Source organism: Anastrepha obliqua, chromosome 4, assembly GCF_027943255.1.
Source record: "Anastrepha obliqua isolate idAnaObli1 chromosome 4, idAnaObli1_1.0, whole genome shotgun sequence".
NCBI lineage: Eukaryota > Metazoa > Arthropoda > Insecta > Diptera > Tephritidae > Anastrepha > Anastrepha obliqua.
This window is the reverse complement of record NC_072895.1, coordinates 90806906-90819872: the sequence shown is the minus strand read 5'-3', so window position 1 is coordinate 90819872 and position 12967 is coordinate 90806906.

The window sequence follows — 12967 nt, the reverse complement described above, 5'->3', positions numbered from 1 at the left end:
AACACACAACAAGCAATAAAACAGAAACCAAACACAAAAACAAAAACGACAGTATGTGAATACTTAACTGTACATTTGGTGCTTTAATTGTTTTTCTTTTCTTATTTAAGTATTATGCGCAGAGTTGTTAGTGTTGCTCTTCTTGTTTTGTATGCTGTATTGTCTTTGTAGCGTTGATCTCTTTTTTGCATCAAATGTAATAGTTGGTGTTTGGGAGAGAGAGAAAACTAAATTCCTTTGTTTTGTAAAATGGCGCCATAATCGCATTGCGTTCTCTATCATTGCATTTGGTGCTATTGTTCCTCTGCACTAAGTTAGCGAAAAGCACGAACAATTGAGATAGTGCTATTTTACATAAAAAGCATGAACGCAGTAATCCAAACTAATGTTATTTTACCATATTTTAAGAGAATAGATTCAACTATGCAGGTGCTCACCTGCATTTTGTTAAAACTCTCTTCTCGTGCTATTTTCCACTTCTAAGGCTACATAATTCTTACAACTAAGTTCATAAGCTCATATTTATTATATTAAAAACTAATAGTGAGAGTCAAAATGTAAATTATTGTTGTTGTGTAACAAAGAAAAATAGATTGGTTTAGATAATATCATTATAGAAAGGTCATCTAGTAATGGAGTAAATTAAGAAATATGAAGAAGAGATGCGAGAGTATAAGTAGGAGAGATAAAGAGAGAATAAGTAAGAAAGTGTGTGTTGTTTTTAGGGGGAACATATTTGTGTGACTATATGATTCATTTATCAGAAGAGGAAGAGAGATGTGAGCATAATTGTGCGCTGAGTGGCATAATTATGTAAAAGAGGGAGAGAGAGAGTTAGGTTGAAATAAAGCAGTGCTGTCATAAGATATTTATTTTAAAAGAAGAGAATTTTCTCACATGTAGCTAAACAGAAAAACCTCATAATGAAGATTTTAAAATTAAATCAAAATTCTAGAGAAAAAAATTTACACAGTTAAAATATCTGCTAGTACTTCAGGATTTATATAAAAGTTATTAGAAAAATTTTTAATTTGTTTAACCAAAGTTTACGAAAAATAGGAGAACTTTTTACATCTTTTTTATTGAAAACACCTTTCTGAGTTAGAAGTATATACTTTATTATTAATATTAAATGGAAAAATAACCCACAGTCAGACTCTTTAAAAATCAAACTAAGGTATTTGGAAAAAAAAATACTTTCGCATCATTTCTTATGCAAAAAATATTTCTCACTTAAGTAAGTATTTGAAGCAAGAATAAAAATTCTACTCAAATTTATTAGTTTTCTTATCGATACAATTTTTTAAATCCTCCACTAAGTTTTAAGGCATCCATCACTTGCGTTGTACGAAGCTTTGGGGCGAACCCTTCCATTCAGTCTGTTATACAGTGGTATCTTAAATGGCGGTTTGAGTGTAAACCCTCAGAAAACCAGAGTAATGTTGCTCTCGAGGAAATATAATAAAGGAACTCATCATCGAATGGTGTACGGCTAGCAGTGGGAGATAAGATGACATTTTGGGTGTAGTTCTCGACAAGAAACTAAACTGGAACATGAATGTAAAGGACCGGCTAAAAAAAGCTACTGTAGCTCTGTTTTCATACAAAAATGCCATAGAACGCAGGTGAGGGGTTTCTCCGAATAATATTCACTGACTCATCAGACTTATCCTCCTTTACGGGACTATAATCTGGTGAACAGTTCTCGACAATACTACGAAAAGCCAGCCCCTCTGATGCTCTGAATACTCCTTCCTTCTCAGCTCCCTTACACTTTGTTAGTAAACAAAATGCAGATAAAATTGCTGTTCGGCTTGCCATAACTAATCAAGAGCGCGATTGAGGTGTTGGATACTCGGTCATAACACTCGGTCTGGTTCCAATAAATCCTGTTGACTATTGGTTGGATGAACCGTATTATAATCGGTTATTTAGTACTAGAGCCATTAATGAGGTAACTGCCTCGTGAGGCAAAAATGTGACTACCTTTAGAGAAATCTATATTCTTTCTCTCTTTATTCTGTAAGCTAAGTGGCGCTTCCATCTCTTGGTTGGGTTGTCAATAATTCCAGCATTTCTCCTAAATGCCGGGCATGCCTTAAAGAGATGGCGGATTTTTTCCGAAACCAATTGATATGGATGCCAGGGCATAGTGACATACCAGGGAAGCGGAGGGCTAACAAATTAGCGAACTTTTTCACTGCATCCCATTTCTCTTTCGAGTGACGTGGTGATGACGTCCGATGTCCTCGACATTTGCGAGCTCGGAACGCTCTTCGTAAAATCTTGCGCAGTGAAAAGTTGAGTGTTGTGCACTCTCATTTTCGCTCTGGCATTCGAAGTCGAATTATCTGCTAGATTAAACCCGTGTAGGTATGCTAGAAAGCCAACATGTCCGCTAAGAAGTTGGATTAGATAGAAATGTATTTCACCATGTCTTCTGTTTATCCATTCATCTAGTTTGGGAATCAACTTATATGCCCAGCGGCCTGTGAAAGATCGATCCCGTCTATTTAGGCTCTATCACTCGCCTCCCTCTTGGTATGCAGATTGTAGGCATACCCCTCGCAACCTATAAACTGCGTGGTACCAGGAGCATTGTCACTTCAGCTAACACGCGATGGATTGATAGTCGCAGCGCTATAAAAAGAATTTGGCCACATCAGACGCTCAAAGACGCTACTTGATCGATCAAGGAAAAATGTCTCTATGTTAGTTGCTCTGATCACAGTCTACTGTCTCCTAGGTCGATAGGTTCAATGATTGAACGTGCCTCATTTCAGAAGCTGCAAGAATGACGAGGAGGAAAAGTCTGTCACACATCTTCTTTGTTACTGTCCTGTGAGGCATGCCCCTAAGTGTAGATACTTTGGCACAACGTTCGTGAATGATACGGATGACCTTAAGAATAGCCAATTTCATGGGCTATCTCCTGAGCTACTTCTGTTACTCACAAAAGATCAACAACAGCCTAAGAGAGTTGGCTTAAAGACCGACTGCCACTTCTACCTACCCACCAGCCTACCTTTGCTTGATGCGAGTCGGAGCGAATCCCATAGCCAGAACTCTCGGGAACTCGCTTATACATTCAGTCAAAAAATATCGGGAATTATTCATTTTAAAAGCGCGCGTTGCAAATATGTCTTTTTTCTTTTTGCCGGAATGTTGGCAAAACTGGCCTCTATAGTGTCACAGAGTTTGAGCGTCATCTGTCAATTAGCTTGTTTTTGGCATTTAATTATATCAGTCAACCGCAGGTGTGGTCTGCGATTTTCACTATGGATAAAAATATCGAACAATGAATTTGCCTTAAATTTTGTATGTTTGAACGGAATTTCGTGTGCCGAATCGTTGAAAATGTTGCAGAAAGCCTATGGCGAGTGTGCTTTATCAAAAACACGGGTCTGCAAGGGGTATAAAACTTTTGCAGAGGGTCGAGAAGTCGTGAAAAATTTGCCCCGGTCTGGTCGTCGATCAACGTCTTCAATTGATGAAAACAAAGTCGTCGACAAAGTTAAGAAAATGGTGCTGGAAAACCACCATTTAAGTTTGAGGCAGGTAACTCGTGACCTTAGCGTGTCTCACGAATCAATTCGCAACATTTTACACCATCAATTGGGCATGAGATGCGTGGCTGCTCGACTCGTTCCAAGAGAGTTGAATTTCTTTCAAGAAAATTTATTCAAATCCCCGTATTCACAGGATTCGGATACAAACGTTCCGGCTTTGAAAGTATTCGATGCGGTACCAGCTGGTGGTAGCAGAGGAAGAGGAAGGCCTCCTCTGCGTTAAAAAGATCAGGTGGAGAAGGACTTGGCCTCACTTGGTGTGTCCAACTGGCACCGGTTAACACGAGAAAGAAACGACTTTCGCGCTTTGTTAAACTCGGCCAAAATCGCGTAAGCGGTTATAGCGTCAATTAAGAGGAAGAAGAATGGATGATATTAAAATGTCTGCACTTGCCCCCACGAAAAGTAGAAAAAATATTTACGAGCTGGATACTTTTTCTCTCGTTTGGTGTTGCTATTCATGTCATAGAGTGAGTGTAAGCATCTTAAAGTATTTATTGAAAACTTGATTATTTTATTAACTTTAAAGTCCTTTAAAAAATTAAGTTTATCAGAAAATCAAAAGCCGGGTAAATAGCTTTTTTATATGCATAAAATCCATGATGGAAAAGTAATGAGATGGCGCCTATCGTGGTACCATTACTTTGCTCTCAGCGAATTTGACAATGAGTTACGTCGTTTTAACACCAGTATGACCAGATTACCACTTTCGTAACTTGATTTTTTTCTTGTTATTTGGTCTCGGAGTTTTAGTCCTTTCTTCATGACATTTTTCTAGCCTGTTCTAATTAAAATGTAATGTTTATAATTTTGAAAATATAATATTATATATATATTTTTTTAAAAATTAGTTCCATAATTCATTCAGTTTTATTTAGCTTTACTTTTTTAACATCTGGTCGCATTTCCTGTGATTATTGTTGTTGTTGGTGCTCTTCTGCTTTAAGCAGTCAAATCTCTCTCTCGCTACTACAGTGTTGCCTAGCTTTGGATATAAAAACGCACTAAAATGCCCATTTAAAAAAAATAAAATACCAATTTTTTATTGAATTAGTTGAAGAACTTTGTAGGCGTGACAAATTGTCTTTCAAATGTGCATGTTTTTTTAATAAATGTGTTATGGTTATGTACAACTTAATTTATGAGTTTTTTGTTAATAGAAACTCCTTTGTTAAGAGAACGACTTTTTTGCTATATTTGAGGTTATGTAGCAAGATAAAAGTATGGTTATTATCTAGGATTATTTTATAATTTCAGATTTTGGGAGAGAAATTTTGTATAGGTAATCTCACTTTTTAATTACGGATTGGGAGTTAAGCACGAAGAAGTAGATCATCTGCTTATATGTGAACGTATTGGCGGCCGCCGTAGCCGAATGGGTTGGTGCGTGACTACCATTCGCAATTCACAGAGAGAACGTCGGTTTGAATCTCGGTGAAACACCAAAATTAAGGAAAACATTTTTCTAATAGCGGTCGCCCCTCGGCAGTCAATGGCAAATCTCCGAGTGTATTTCTGCCATGAAAAAGCTCCTCATAAAAATATCTGCCGTTTGGAGTCGGCTTAAAACTGTAGGTTCCTCCATTTGTGGAGCAACATCAAGACGCACACCATAAATAGGAGGAGGAGCTGGGCTAAACACCCAAACAGGGTGTACGCGCCAATTGGATATATATATATATATTGTAAGGAACTCTTTTAGTAAAAGTGTCCTTATGGTTGTTTTAGTATTTTCTGGTATTTTGTAGCTTATTTTTACTATGAATACACCTCTTGATGCCCTATGTCCCACTAAGGATTTAGGACTGGAAGAAACGATTACACCTCTATGGTTTTAATTCGCATTCTGTAAATTCAAACGCTGTTTAAAATGTGTAAAAAGGTTTTAAAGGACATTTAATATTCTTGCAAAACCTTAAAAGGAGCAAAAAAAAATAAATTTACACTTTTAAAATATCAAATTTTATAAGAACCAATAAATATTCATTAACACTAAAATTTTCTCAGAGTGACCTTTTTAGCACTCTTTTGTTTAATAATAAAATTTCTTTTTTAACTTATAGTTTCGGTAGCTTTAAATTAAAAAGAAGAAACAAACACCAAACTTAAAAATTTTCGCATTTTGGGTATAAAAAAGCACTAAATTTACTTTCAAGAGCAAATGGTTGGTAACACTGCACAGCTTGGCAAACGTGACGTCACGCACTCTCTGATGGAGACAATCTTGTTTCTATCATTATTGCATAAAGTCTATAGTTTCACGAGCATATGAATTATTTTCTGAATAAAAAAGTTAATATTTGTCGCTTGGTGGTATCAGCTATTTTTGAAATACGGAAATAAATGTGTGAATAAATGCCAATAAATTAGAAAGAATAGGATATAAAAAGCGTATACATGTACATTTTTTCATTATGCTTTTGGCGTATTTTTTGTTTTGTGGAGTACTTTCTCTATTTCAGATGACAATTGAACTCATCAAAACTGAATGTGCTTCACTCCTATTTTAGATCTTTCGCCGATAGATCTATGCACATTTATAGTTTTTCATTCACTGGCCTCACTTCTGCCTCTAGGACGCTGAGAGATATCCAATGACCAACAGAGCACTGTGAAATGCGTTGAAATGGCACCATCGTTGTTGTGGCCAAACAAGACAGCCACAAATCAAAGACTGCAACACAGGGAGCGAATAATGTTTACACTACCTCCGCTGTCTAAACAAACTGTTAAATGAATACCTTGGCTAGCGGGCACCGCATTCAGCTTTTCCTCAATTACATGCCATTCAACTAAGCTCTAATGGCCCAGCACTCCAACGCGTTGCTGGTAAATTGGAATTCAAGTAGAGAGGGGCGAACTATGCGACCAACTCGTGCCTTTCAATTACCAAGCAAATGGGACAATATTGAACAAAACCCCTCAAGCTTGCTCAGTTTGTACTCGTCCATACAACAAACCGTGCCCGACATTCCAATCTATTTATGGCTAGGTTGTTGCCTTCTAGCGCGACTAATTTTGCTTTAGCTGGTTTACTTGGTCGGCTTGGTCGGCCAGTTAATTTGCTGCTTACCACGCAATGTGTCGATGCGACTGAGCGGAAGTGTCGAGTGGTCGACTGAATTTTGCTTGCTGCTTAGTTTCTGATGTCGTTGATGTGACAAATGATTAACAGCGTTGCCGACGACGTCATACACTAATGATGGTCTATGCGGGAGAATGCAGAATGGCGGCGTCTATGACATACAGCTGTAGGCGTTTTTAATGTAAAAAATGTGGCCAGTCCAAGCGGCGTCAGTAAGTTAGTTGGATATTAGATGCCATTAAGTAGGAGTAAAGTGGGCGCAATCAGCTCGCTGGCTATGAATATGCAAAGATTCCGTAGGGTTGGCGTATTTCGCGCTCTGTAATAAAATGGCGCGCTCTATTATTCACCGATTTCTGCATCCACTTGGTGTTGTTGGCTAACTATTCTGCGCTATTACATGCAAATATTGTTATTTTTGTATTAGTTATACGCTTTTCTATCGCCTTTTTTCCAGCTGTTGCCGAGTGCGGGGAAGTCATCAGCCACTAACAAGAATGTCAGCGTCACTCAATCGCTACATAGTTTGTAGTAATTTTTGGATATTTTCCATTGCGTATGGATTTTTTTTTTTTTTTTGAAGTTTTCTTGGGCCAATGCTTTTTTCCTTCTTGAGTGGTATTGAGATGCGCGCTTACTAGATTACGTATCTATAGCAGCGGAAAAAAAAATATTTTGTGATTTTTTTAGCAAGACAATGAATTAATCAAAATTCTAACGAGGGTATTCTTTGTGAATGCCACAAGCAGTGTGGTTTCTTGTTTCTGTGGAATAATATAAGCGAAAATGACGGCCGCATAGCTTTTCTTCGACCAAGCTTTCCTTTTTTACAGCTGAGCCCCTACACCTGCAATTTTGAATTTATAGTTACAGTCTTGCCCAGATATAGTGAACGGCCTTTATACAGAACATCTCCACATTGTTAAGATGTAGGTGAATACACATTTTTTTTTATTTTTTGACGTGATAACGTCTTATAATTCGATTTAACAGGCTGCACGCACGAAAAAATGTGTCGTTACCTTGCTCATTGCCGTTACCTTGAATGAACTGCAAGCGAAAGCGCGGAACGAACGACAAAGCAAACAAAGCAAATGAACGGCAACGTTCGACATCTTGCTCTCTCCTACTTGAGTGAGCGTATATACAATATGTATGTACATGCGCATATGTACATATACAGTGAAATTCCTTATAACCGGACACTCACCGTCGCAGTGTTTTTGTCCGGCTATGGGAGATGTCCGCTTATAAGGGATGAAGTCACAAAATATATACCACACATATAAATTGTATTGTACATAGTTTATTTAAGAAATTTTTGGAAGTAAACAATATTTGCATACTTTAGTATTACATATAAATACATATATGTACATATATCTTTTAAGTACATTGTACAAGTCTTTACATTTCAATACTAGTTTGATTGGAAAAATTCGGTAATGCTAGATTGCTTAAACATTGATTGCTTTAATTTAAAATGCTCATTTTCAAAGTGACTCTCGATATTTTTAATGTGCTGGAAAGCTACATAGTCATTTTTTGCAAATTGTTTCAAGCCCGCAACAAGTTTTAAAGCCTTATCATATGATGTTATAGGCTCACATATTTCTTCTGAAAATTCATCTTCTGAATCACTTATGTCCATAGTATCATCTTGTTGGTCAAATTGAATTTCTATATTGTTGTCCTCAGTGAAAACATTTTGATCCATTTGGAGAAAACCTTCCAAATCATTTGCCAAGTCTAGTCCTTCCTGAAGCCTAGTATAGATTGCCAGTGGAATATCATCTTCAGAATCAAAATCTGGAAGATCCTCATAAGTTTCCAAAAATCCTGCTTTACGGAAGCAATTTCGGACGGTTGTGGCTTCCACTTTATCCCAAGATGCTTTGATGAAATACACAGCTTCTAGTACATTAATCGATTTTGAAAGCTCTGAGGCTGAACTTGTATTGTCAATTTTAGATAGCAAGTGTTTTAAAACTAAGCTTCTATACAAAGTTTTAAAATTTTGGATTATACCTTGATCAAGGGGTTGGCTAACTGCCGTTGTATTTGGCGGCAAGAAAATAATTTTTATATTGGTTAAGTTTAATTCCTTTGGGTGAGAGGCCGCGTTATCTAAAAATAATTTTTCGATTCTGGGCTTTCATTCTTCGATTGAACCGCTGCAGCCATTCCCTCATTACTTCTTGAGTCATCCATGCTTTTTTATTAGATTTCCAATCCACTGGCAGTTTTACGATTGGAACATGCTTAAAAGATCGAGGACGGGCTGCTTTACCTATAACCAAAAGCAGCTCCTTATCTCCAGCCATGTTAACACAGAACAAAATTGTGAGTCTTTCCTTTGATAGTGTACCGCCCACGCATTTTTCGGATTTAAGAGCGAGGGTTTTGTCAGGTAAGGCACGAAAAAAAAGCCCACTTTCGTCTGCGTTGTAAATGTCTTGGGGCTTGTAACCGGTCAACAGAGATGGCAGTTTTGAACTAAACTGTTCGACACCATCCGGGTTTACATCTGCAACTTCACCAGATACGCATTTAAAAGCAACATTATTCCTTATTCGCCATTTGTTTAACCATCCATCTGAAGCATTAAAATTAGGTACACCCAGTTTGCCTGCAATTTCCATTGCCTTTGCTTTCAAAATGGGACCAGAAATCGGAATGTTTTGACTTCTAGCCTTAGCGAACCAATTAAAACACATCTTGTCTATTTCAGAGCCGCCTTCTTTAAGAAAGCTTCGCTTTTGATGAACATTAACTCCAGACTCCCATTTAGAACGAATTTTTTCTTTATTTTTATTGATTTCAGCAGCTTGTGTTTTGCCAATATTGAACCTTTCAAAGCAAAAGAAACGTGTACCTACAATTCAATTTTTAGGCTCACTATACTTTGGGCTCACTATACCTTTTTGCAATTCCACGTACTGATAATTTATCTTTTTCGAATACAATTTCCATTTTTTCTTTAATAAAAAGTACCTTTTTTTCGGCGCTATATTATTACGAACTTTGAACGCAACCATTCGCATACAACTGACTTAACAAACTGAATGGAAAACGACTCTTAATTTAAAACACAGGGCTTGAATGTGTGCATACATGTTAAAAGGGGAATCACCTATTTCATTTTTATAATGAACAATAAAGCTTGCTTGTGATATTTTTGAATTTTGTCCGTTTATGAGAATTTTTTTTATGGAAATGGTTTGAAATCCTTTGTCCGCGCCCGGTTATTAGAGTGTCCGTTTATTAGGATGATATTTGTATGAAAAAATGAATGAAAAACCTGTGTGCCCAAAATTTGTCCGGTTATTGGATCTGTCCGGTTATAAGGACTGTCCGTAATGGGGAATTTCACTGTATAAATTCACGTATTTGTATTTGCATATGCCTTCTTATTGATTATTATTAATTTGATTTACTTGAAGAACTAAAAATAAAACCAAGTTTGTTAATAATACCTATTGTTTTAATGTTATTATTATTAATTTTTTTATTATATAAGTTAAGGTGCTCCCTTCAGGGAGCACCAAAAAATTAAAGTTGGGGGCCAACCACTTGGCCCCTTTTCCATACTTACTCCTGTTTTGCAGCAAGTGAAAATACGTTGAGGTTTTCTTCAGTCCAGAACTAAGAGTGTCTTGACAATTTATTCTTATGCTTAAGCTAAGCTAATTCTTAATCTAACATATTGCTGACATAGCGGTTCACACGGTGCAGCGGCGGTTATATACTAACGCTGCTGCGCATGTGTCATCTGATACGCATTGCTAGCGTATTGCAGTCAGGTAGCTGCCTTAACTCCTCCCCCTTTAAAGATCTGCGTCCCGCAGATGACAGCGTTGTAGCCGGGGGGCTTCAGTTGTGGCGGAGGAAGCAGGAAATTGATGAATTTCAGCCACACTAACAATTCTGGGTATATCTACTCCTGAGGTGATTTTCCGCCAGATCATATAGCAGGCTGATGCTAAAATTATAAGGACAATTCCGTCCGTTGCCCAAGAGAGGTGAAAATTCCAGGAAAGCTTCTTAAGTTGATTTATGTTGTCCAGACTAAGTCCATGAATGTAGGATAAGCTAACCTTTAAGCCATCATTTGTGACATTTGACAAAACAGATGGTAGTACTTGTGAAGTTCTAGCAATCGTGCTCGAAAATGTTTGATTGCCCACATGCACCGTCTCGTTATTAATGCGAATGAGGAAGGTGCCGTTTAGCGTTGCCGTTTGGTTTTTGCCCCACACTATTCCTTGAAAATTAGTCAAGAATATTGTATTTTCCTCGAGGAGTTCTATAGTAGTGCCCTTATCGGGCTCGAACTGGCAACGGGCATTGCCTCCTTTGATCAACCTTGGCAAACAACTATTCTCTGGTAGTTTTTCTATTGAACTTCTGTCACAGATGGTGGAATTGTTAATGGAGAAACAGTTTGTCGTCACGCCATAAGTTTCATCTCGGTTGATAAGGACTTTTCTGTACTCAAGAACTACGCGCCTGCCATCCAATGCTGTAGGTCTAGCTAACAGAAGTCGGTATTGTTCAGGTTTGACTTTTGGCACCGAAAGTACATATAGAAGAAGGGTGCCGTTGGAGTAAAAGGATGGGCTTGCGTATTCTGCGGCTTCAACCAGGTTCTGATATGGTAAGGCATTCTCTTCGAAAAGTATTCTTTCTATTTCCTCTCTATCCAATAGGTTTGTATCAACAATTCCGGATTTCGCCATCTGAGCTGCACGTACGATTTCTGATACTTGCTCCTTTAGAAGTAGAACCTTATTGAATATAATTGCGCCCCAACCTTCTGCATTAATATTTCTGCCAAGGGCGTTCGTGTATTCTACCATGTCGTTTGTCATCTGGATTACTTCTTGCGTCGCATTAAATAACTTTTTGTTTATGACGTATTGGTTATTGTCATTCGTCATCAATTCGTTTTGGTTTTTAACGATATAATCCCAATCTGCGGCATCAGGGGATCCCGCAATCCATTTCCATGCGGATCCAATCCAATTGATGGATCGTGTTTTTCTAGTTTTTTCACCTGTCAATTCAATGAGGCGCAGACGTGTTTGGTTTAATTGGAAGTCGATGAGTGATTTGGTTGCTTCTTTTCCGATCCTCTTCTTGGACAGACTTGTTAATTCTGCCAACACGGTGTCGAAGTATTTTAGGTCAATAGCGTGGATTAATTTAAAATGGCCGCTGATGACATAGCCGCTACCGTGCTCCACCGTAACAATTGGGGATTCATATTGAAAAATGCTGAATCCGATTGAGGCGGGGATTAGCATTAACCTATCTTGCAATGAAATTTCAAGTTTAAAGATATTCTTATAACAATTTGTTCTAAAACTATTGTAGTGCATTAAACTTCTAGGCAATTTTAATATGTTCTATTTTCCTTTTAGATTTTAGTTTTACTTTCAAATTAACATTAACCTATCTTGCAATGAAATTTAAAGTTTAAAGATATTCTTAATAACTTCTTCTAAAACTATTGTAGTGTTTTAAACTTCTAGGCAATTTTAAAATGTTCTATTTTTCTTTTAAATTTTAGTTTTACTTTAAAATTTTGTGTATTAATTCTTATTTTAATATTCAAAAAAAAAAAAAAAAAATTTTTAATTATAATTTTTTCTTCTTTAAAGTGCCATTCTTTTTCTTAAATGCTGTCTATAAATTTCATCATTCCCATGAGGAGTCGAACCCCGATATTCAAGGAATATCCACCAATTTTATGGGTTGAGAAAGTTATTTGTATTGCATTTATTTTTTACGTCAACGTGGCAAAAAATATTTGTAATTTTTTTTTTTTTTTTTTTTTTTTTTTTTTTTTTTTGAGTGCCATTCTTTTTTTCTTAAATGCTCTCTATTAATTTCATCGTTTCCCATGAGGAGTCGAACCCCGATATTCGAAGAATATCCACCAATTTTATGGGTTGAGAGAGTTATTCTTATTGTATTTATTTTTTATTTCAACGTGCCAAAAAATATTTGTATTTTTAATTTTTATGTGCCTTTTAAAGTGCCATTTTTATATATTGTATATATATATGTATATTTTTTTTTTTTTTTTTTTTTTTTTTTTATATATATTTTTCACTCATTCACTCTTCCTCATGAGGAGTCGAACCCCGATATTCAAAGAATATCCACCAATTTTATGGATTGGAAGAGAGCTGTTTTTCTTTGTACTGTGCCTCCCCCCGTAAAAAGAATGAAAAATTCTTATCCTTTGGTCTTTAATTGGCATTTGTGAATCTTTCGCCCCTCGCTTGTTTGTATAGTAACTCTATTA